At 35.6% G+C, this 9,667-nt stretch overlaps 1 pseudogene; it reads left to right on the plus strand.

Annotated features, from left to right (window-relative positions):
- The first annotated feature begins 756 nt into the window (after positions 1–756).
- On the plus strand, positions 757–9,143 carry LOC137405258 (uncharacterized; annotated as a pseudogene).
- Positions 9,144–9,667: the final 524 nt, after the last annotated feature.

The following is a 9,667-nucleotide window of genomic DNA, read 5'->3' on the forward strand; positions in this document are numbered from 1 at the left end:
CCTTTCCAATTTGCTAATTCCTCTCTTAGATTTTATATTGCCTCTAGTGTTCCAATCACAACAGGTATCACACTCACCAACGTTTTTTACAGTTTCCTTATCTCTCTAACCAGTTCCTAGCACTTATCTCTCTTTTCTTTTTTTTTTCTTTTCCACTCTCTCAACACCAGGCCCAGCAATATCTAACAAGCATACATGATCTAGTTTTTTTTTATCTATCATCAATATATCTGGTCTTCTATATCTGGTATTATATGGCTTGATTTTATGATGAAATATTATTATTATTATTACCGAGCCGAGTGATGTTGGCTCTTTTTTTTGTTCTATTGCATTGTTTATTTTGAATTTTTTTATGGAAGTAAGGTTTTTTGATATAATTTCCTCATTCATGGCAATTAAGTAAATTTATATCAAAATTACATCAAACCCAGAGTTTTGATGGATGACGGATATGTTTAGGTTGCAAAACAATTTATTCCGTTACATTGGTTTTCTATGTGCTTTGGTGATGTTTATCTATTTTGTTGTGTCTTTGTATGGTCTAGTTCAAATAGATTTGGAAAGACTATTCATGCTCAAATTTACTAATAACAGACAAAATGTGTGTAAAAAATGGTTTGCCATGTCCGATTTATATTACTATCTATAAAGAATACCTCTATTACTGTTGACTAGCACTCCTTTACCAAAAGTACTGTTAGTTGTTTTGCATTTTTTATACAGAGACTGGGTTGTTCATAGTTCTATAATGCTATGACCAGTGATACAGAGTCTTCAGATAATGACCTTCATATAGCTGTTAGGTAAGTGTCATCAACTTTTATAATGTTTGTTACCCACTATATTCTGATAAACTTGGTTAGACAAATGAGTCTCTAGTGTGACTTGACTCACTTTAGGTGGATAAAATACTTATTTCAATGTACACAAAATTATAAAAAACAAAGCATGTTAACTACCATATTCATGTGGTACAAGTTAGTTACAGCCATAAATATTGTATCACTAGAATATGAAAATACCATAAAGGAATGTCTTGGCTAATTTTTTGATACTAATGTAATTTTATTGTACACAGATATGGAGACCTAAAGGAAGTGAGGAAAGCATTGAAATGTAGACTATCACCCAACAAGACAGGGTTGTATCAATGGAGCCCCCTACACGAGGCTGCTAGTAATGGTCACAGTGACATAGTACAACTACTTCTCAAACATGGAGGTAAGTTCCTTTCACACATTCTCGTCATTTAAAGAACATCTGTTTTATATTGTTATATTCGTTGTTTGTTGTATCTCATTGTCACTCAGCACTTTCCCAAAAGTTTTGTTCTCATAAAACCTTCACTTACATACTATACTTACCACAGCTGAATAATACATTATATATGAAACTAAAAACTAAAAGAAGAAATTGTCGCATATCAAACCATAAGGTGTCAACTAAAGGGCATTTTCCTTTCATCATTTAGACTAATGATACTCATAAGCTGACATGCATATCTACAAACTGAATTATGTATGTACTATTTGTGCTATGATGGAATTCGTAAAAGCAATATAAATTTTTAATAAAAGCAAATATAATATAAAGTTTTAAAATATAAAATAAAATAATGAAGTTTTAAAAAAGTCACTGATAACAAAGTTAATGAAGCCATAGTGTACTTCATGATTGATAATAGACATTCTAAAAAATAATTAGTGTTATATATGTGAACTTCAAACCTTTATCAAAAATGATAAATTAGAAATTAAAACACTTCTTGCAGCAGCATGAATTTCTGTTAAGCTACCAACTCACTAGATGTGGTAGTGCACACATTGAGCACACATAATTTAAGAAAATGGGTATAATCTTAAATATTTCCCTCTTTGCTAGCATAACTTAGCTAACTACTCTTTTAGGTCAGAGGTCATTGTCAGTGGTTTAGTCTGTCTGAAGGATACTGAACACGAGTGTTGAATGCATTTCCTCTCATAGATGTAGTTTTCTGTTGCTCACTAGTAATTTGCTAGTAAGCTCTTTCTGTACTGATGTATGCTAGTGAGGGTCCAAAATTGAGTGTTACCAGTGGACTCTCATATGCTGAATTATCATAATGTTGTCTGGTATTTGGCTTTCTATCCGCACTATATTACTCTACATGCTAGCCTGTAGTACTATAGTGTTCTTCTCATGACCTGTTTTTCAGGAAATCCAAATAAAGCGGATCGGCTGTGCGCTAACACAGCATTACACTATGCCGCCGTCAAAGGTCACCCTACATGCCTTCGTCTGCTGATAGATGCAGGGGGAGATTATACAAGAGCTAACAATGATGGCGAAACGGTATTTGATCTCGCAACACGAGCATGTGAAAGAGTGATAGAAAAAAGAAGTTAGTATCAAAACTATCATCTTAGCCTGAGCACCATAAAGTTACTATGTCTCTTATAAGTCTTGATAGGGTCTACAGCTAATTGAGGATCAGCATAACCAAAGCTAGCTATAGCAGTAGTGAAATAATCAGGGACTTTCAGTCTCTCATTTGGTAAGCACATGATTACGAATATATCAATGGCTACCATGGAATGTTTCCTGTTGATTTCTGTCTCTCTGTTGTATGTCAAACTACTTGCGTCAGTTGAACCGCCAACATGAACAATACTGCTTATGTATCAATCAATGAACACATCGTGATACAATGACATCAATTGTATCAACATAGCATAGCGTGCTGTTCTTTGAATTGGTTCATGAGCCATTGCTGCCAGTATTTCACTCTGTTGTGGTTATTATTAATGAATCTTTCTCCTCTCATGTTAGGAGTCCGGTTTGTATATCTCCAACCTACTCTCCAACTCACTCTATGTGAAAAGGTAAAGAAACAGGTCATTAAATTTTACCAAGTTTTAGATTTATGTTCTCTATGTGTCAGGAGTAGAAGAACTGATACGAATGCCACTGCCGGATGCTAAACGAGATGCGGAGATTGATATGCATAGAATAGAGTCTATGGCGCCTATGGAGGGGGAGGAGGTCAGCCCAACCTCTCCTTCTAAAGAGATAATAAAGGTTGCAATAGACACATCTGTGGTACAGCGTCGTGTAAAGGCCTGGTCCACACAGAAGCCGCGACATGATCCAGGTGTGAGAAATAATAGAACTATAGTATTGCATTTTATGCTTATCGTATGTGGAAGGTCATGTGTAAGTGCAAGTAAGTGTAATTGCACTCTGATTGAAACTATATGAAGGCTAGAAAGCTAACCTGCTGAGAATTATGGAGAGAGAAAAAAATTACAATAAAATAAATAGAGTAAAAGTGGGAAACTCGCTGCTGACAGAGAGAAACTCTTCCAAATTCACATCACTCATTAGGCGAGCATCACTTTAAACCAAAAACTTTCAAACGTGAGTTTTTAGTCATGAGTTAAATACAAGTGAGTATATATATTTACTAAAACAACTGCGAATCTAATGTTTTAGTTTTTATATAATTTTAATACCGTTTTTATTTAGTTATTGCATATACACCGAGGCTATATGACAAATCAGATTTTGCCGATGTACTCTGAAGTTAGATACATTTGAAATCACTTTCTGTTTACTGCAGCGACCTTGGGTGTCCTTCATATGTCATGTGAATATAACTCCAAGAAGAACTACCTCAAGATACGTCTCTGGAAGCTGACAGGTCTGCTGTTATCTGAGACGCACTCAAGTATGATAAACACACTCTATATCAAGTCTACACTCAGTCCAGATGATAAAAAGGCTACAAAGAGAAAGTCTGAAGAGATCAAACTATCTACATTGATGAACAAGTCACGCATGGCTAGGTAAGGGCAGGTAGTCAAACTCAGCTAACTGTGCCTGAGCACAAATAGTTAATGCAAATGCAGTTTTTACAAACTAGACAGCAGACCCTATGAGGCGATTTTATGCACATAATATCTTTCTATGTGTTTGTCCGCTAAAAGCTTTTTTGGTTCATTGTCTTTAAACTTCAGGCATGTCAAGGTTAAGGAAACTAGGGCACACAGTGAGGTAACATTGTTAAACTAGCCTTTAGTGACCATTCACATGTCACATGCATTAATCAACTGAATTGAGTTAGGATAAACAAGTGAAGAAAGACAAAGCCTCAACCAATCGGATTGCAACTATATACACAGAGCGACAAAGAAAAGACAAGGGTGGGCAACTTCAAAATATCAAATACAGTTACGATACAATGTTTTATGTAAGGTATATAGAAGGTCACCGTATTATGTAGGTACCCCAAGCTTGTCATACTACTGTATATTTTTTTACAAATTTTTGCATGTGGCGGTGTTATTCAAGAACCAAAACATTTAAGAATTTTAGAATTTCTCAATCTATATATATATTTCTCAAAGTATGTCCGGTGGTATGTTGGTGCGCATTCCGGCTATAGCTATTATTAGAACAGTGGAGCTGGACCACAATGCAGGCGCAAAGTCATGGCTTACCGCCATTAAAAGCCTAGCCTTATTAACTAGCTTAGTGGAATTTTCCATTGGCAATATGCCAGGCTACTAGCTTGAAAGGCACAGTTGTTTGACAAAGTTTTAAAACCTTTACAGTTGTTTTTATTTTTCTCTTAATTTATTTCAACTACACGGACACACTTCTCTCACGATATGTACTCTGAAAGTAAGAATGGGAAACATTGTTATATGTTAAAAACAAATCATTTTTCTGTCCAAAGACTTTTTATTACCCGGGCAAGGCCGGGTGGTACAGCTAATAATCGTATATTTTTACTCCCATATTATACCAATTATGCTGTGAACTATGTAAGCTTTAGGTATTTAAATGTGACTTTGCTACAGATTTACTGTGGCACTTGCTTAACATGCCAGAGTCTTGCTCACACCTGCGCAGCATGCCAGGCTATTACTTACATCTACAGATGCTTACTGGTTGTCATACTTTCACTTCCATTTTTGTATAACTTTATGTGCTAGCTTGTATACTTACAGAAAAGAAACAAAGACATATGTGACAAAAAGTGGAGAAGAGGCTGTGTTTGAGCCAATCACATTCAAATTTAGTAAACCTTTGGTATATGAACCAATTTCAAGTGATGATATAAAACAATACCTGCTTCACCTACAGGTTTGTATATGATTAGACATACACGTAGGCTTGCCTGAGTAAAACACAATTTTTGCTCTGATCTTTTGGCTAAGTGACTTGATATAAAGTTTGGTCTTTGCCTCTTTTGGCTAAGTGACTTAACATAAAGTTTGGTCTTTGCCTCTTTTGGCCAAATGACTTAACAATAACTTTGTTCTTTGCCTCTCTCAGTCCATAAAGCGTTGTCTACTCTCAAACTCGCAATTAATTTTTACGCCGATATATAGGGTTTGAGTTGTAACATTTTCATTACCTTCTGTCATTAACTGCGACCCAGTTGTTTATGAGTATAAAATTTCAGTTATTATCTACACCCATGGTTGAACTTCTATCTCCAATCTAACGATGTTCTTGAGATGGCTACAGTTTAACTTGGAATGTTTGGACAGTTTTGAATGAAACTGCAAATAGGTGGTGTATAAGTTTTCCGTTGAACACAACCGAAAATTGGTTTTCTAAAGTTTTGTAAGTTTGTGGCGCAGTCTTCCATTTGCAACAGCAGCAAATGGAAGTGTTATCAGCTTTCCTAGTCTGATTGATTCTAGACTCATTCTTAAAGCTTAGTATATGATGGTGAGTGATAGATAAGTAAAAACTCAATAATCAACAACCATTAAGTTTGACATATGAAAAGAAAATTTACAAGCAGGGTAAGGAAAATAGAGAGAGCTTGTAATGCAGATAAAATGCAGAATATAAACAAGTTGATGATCCAAACATTCTTTCACCAGGCTGACTTTTATTTGTATGTAAAATTGATACAAACAAAAAACTATTGTTGTGACAGTGTCTCATCGTTTGGTAGACATGAAAGTTACCACTGGGTTGGATGACTATGTTTGGTAGTCATAGGAGCCACTACAGTAACGCTGCCATCAACAGGCATTCGTTTATGTAACTAACACTGATTATCAGAAGGGCTTTTACATTACGGTTACTGAATATATTCCTACTTTCTACAATGCTTGTTTATAAACAAGAAAACTTGGCTTTCATTAATTGAATAATGTCTGATACATTAGCCCGTAGGTTTAAGAAGCTGAGACTATCACATAACACGACTTGCAAAGTTTTTTGGTAGATATTTTTTGCATCATCTTAGCAAATCCTAGTGCTTTATTGTGTGGAAACTACATTCAAGCTCAAACCTTTACCATTTTAGAGATCACCAACTCAGATACTTTATAATACATGTACAGTATAAAGTGGACTAGTTGGGGAATTGTAGGTATCCCTCAAACAGAAGTACACGCAGAAGACTTACAAAGTGTCTGACCTGACCATTCCACTGCAGGTAGCAGTTACAAGGATAGTCAAAGAGGAGTTTCCCTTAAGAATATGCACTCAGACTCAGCTTTCAGAGACCATGATGGTGCTAGCGGATACTAAGGTTAGAGTGACGCCACTTGTCTAAGTATTTCATTCTTCATTTCTTTTTTCTCACAAACAGCAAATTGGAACGCTTTGCTAGTTTTTTGCTAATAGACTAGTTAAACAGGGAAGGACTGCTGGCTTGGTAGACCAGTTAGAGAACTAAAGCAGTGATGTGACAGGATATCTGTTTGATGTGACAGGATATCTGTATGATGTGACAGGATATCTGTGTGATGTGACAGGATATCTGCGTGATGTGACATAATATCTGTGTGATGTGACATGATATCTGTATGATGTGACAGGATATCTGTGTGATGTGACAGAATATCTGTGTGATGTGACAGAATATCTGTGTGATGTGACATGATATCTGTATAATGTGACAGGATATCTGTGTGATGTGACATGATATCTGTATGATGTGACAGAATATCTGTGTGATGTGACATGATATCTGTATGATGTGACAGGATATCTGTGTGATGTGACAGAATATCTATGTGATGTGACATGATATCTGTATGATGTGACAGGATATCTGGTGATGTGACATTATATCTGTATGTTGTGACAGGATATCTGTGTGATGTGACAGGATATCTGTGTGTTGTGACAGGATATCTGTATGATGTGACAGGATATATGTATGATGTGACAGGATATCTGTATGATGTGACAGGATATCTGTATGATGTGACAGGATATATGTATGATGTGACAGGATATCTGTATGATGTGACAGGATATCTGTATGTGATTAGGTCTCCGCTTAGTTATCAGAGACTTGTTACTCAAACATTAAAATTGTAGTACATGTCATTGACAACTGTAACTTTAGTCAATAGCTGTAGTAGCCTGTAGTTACTTTCTGCAGTTAACAATTTTAGTTAATGACTCCAGTTAACGACTTTAGTTCAATCACAAAAGTGCCACGACAGTCCACAATATACCTATATCAGCTCATTCTGTATAGTGTCAGTTTTTGTCTTGTACTCATAAACTAGATATAAAAAACTTTCAACGAGTCCAAAGGTCAGTGCGCTTTCATAACATTAGTGTTTGTTCTTTCTGGCTGTGATCTGTTAAACAACCCAGTTTTAGTGTGATTTATTGCAGGATCACATGATTACAGCCTCTGATCCCAATCTTAGGAAAGTGATTGGAACACCCCTGAGTGTTCATAAAAGGGATGCTCGTCCGGCGAGTGATGTGAACTTAAAGGAGATTCTCTCTGTCAGCAGCGAGTCTCCCACTGTAAGTATATTTATTTTATTGTCATTTTATTTTTTCACAGCATGTTAGCTTCCTAACACAAGTTGGCCTCAATCAAAGTACAACAATGAAAAGCTAAATTATATGTAATTATTTTGTTTGTTTCTAAAAGATAAACCGACTTGGATCTCTTCTAGGTTCCCCTACCATGTATATTAAATTTTTGAAGCCATCTGTCTCCAATGTTTTTATTAAATACGATGTTATGTCAACCACTTGATTTGTGAATTTGTTACAGGCATCTATCGATATGCCATTTGATGATAAAACGCATCCACACAATGAATCTCTGAGTCTAGTAAAGGTTGAACCAACCCCTGCTGATGACATCACAATACCCATGCCTGGAGCTATTGAAGGTACACATATACATATCAGCTGTTTTATTAAAGCAGCGAAAAATTGGCAGAGATCTCATATCTGTGTCAGTTGTGACTACAATAATTACTACTACATGTACTGTCTGATAGAGTTCAAGTATTTTACAATTCATTAAATTTATTTAAGTTGTTTAGATAAATTGAAATTTATTTAAATTGTTTCATTAAATATCATTTTATCATTATATTATTGGCTTTTGCGTTTAGTTTAATAGTACGAGCTGGTTGAGTGTATCCTGCACAGCCTCGCTGATTCCAACTAGTTCAATATTGCTACTAAAATCATCGAGAGTTTTGTCATTTCTTTGCGCATTCACATGTATCAGAGTTCATTGCTAGAGCGCGTCACCTGATGCAGAGATTTGGACAGCCTTCTAGACTCCAAACACAAGCGAGCGGTGAGAGGATTGAAAAGAGAGCAAAATAAAACTAATCGATTATGTTTAGCTCATTATAATGCTGAATGTTATAGCAGAAGAGGAGGCGGAGCTGAGAAAAGAGGCGGAGGATACAGGACAGCTGCACTCAGTAGTCGTAGAATCCCATGGAGATGACTCAAAGACTGTTCGTCATCATACAGTCAGAGTTATAGAAACTGGCAGCGAGTCCGACAGCGATGATGAGCATATAACTGCTAAAAGCAAATTTGCAACATTTTTTAGCAAAAATTCAGCTAATCAAGTTGTGGAACTAGAGTCCGGACAAGGTCGTAAATCTCAGTCGAATCCTAAGTTCGACTCGTGCACTGGCATTAATGAAGTTGAATCGTATTCACTGGTAAAACACAAACTGAAACCAAAATTACCTCATAATAATTTTCCTGTATCATTCCGTAAAACTGATAAATATGAGGCAAAAGGGGACTTTGTTGTGCCTTTAGATGACCTTGAACTTCAAGATCTAGATGGGCCAGCAAAGGTGCACACACAATGCAAGAGAGACACAGCAGAGCAGTTGGTTTAGCTCAAAATTATAATTATAGCTTTTGAAGAAAATATTGAACCTCGCTTATGCGATGTTAGTCGGTAGAGAGGATATTTGGAGTAGCTACCCCTTGGCACTTCCACGTATAATATTCTTGTATTTTTTAATATACACGTAAGTCAATCTTCCATATGATGAGAAATAAGCATGTTTTTTTATGATTTTATATTTTTGTACATCACATTTGCTATTTCAAACTCGCATAGTATCTAGCGACAGTAGAAGCAATTCAGGTTGGTTTCATATATTGTCATACGCTCAGCTTATACAAAAATTTATAGTTCTATATATTACTATTTACTGCAGTGATAAAAAGTTATAGGCAGTATTTGTCTAAGTATATACAAGTGTTGAGGTTTTTAAGGATTAGTATTAACTATGCATTTTTAATTGTACTTGTAACTTAATACTCAGTGTTTTCTATACATGACCAGGTCCAATTTTAAGCGTTTGACTGACATTGTAATAAAGAGAGCACAATTCCAATATTCAATTAAATTATA

This window comes from Watersipora subatra, chromosome 9 (genome assembly GCF_963576615.1).
Source record: "Watersipora subatra chromosome 9, tzWatSuba1.1, whole genome shotgun sequence".
Classification (NCBI taxonomy): Eukaryota; Metazoa; Bryozoa; class Gymnolaemata; order Cheilostomatida; family Watersiporidae; genus Watersipora; species Watersipora subatra.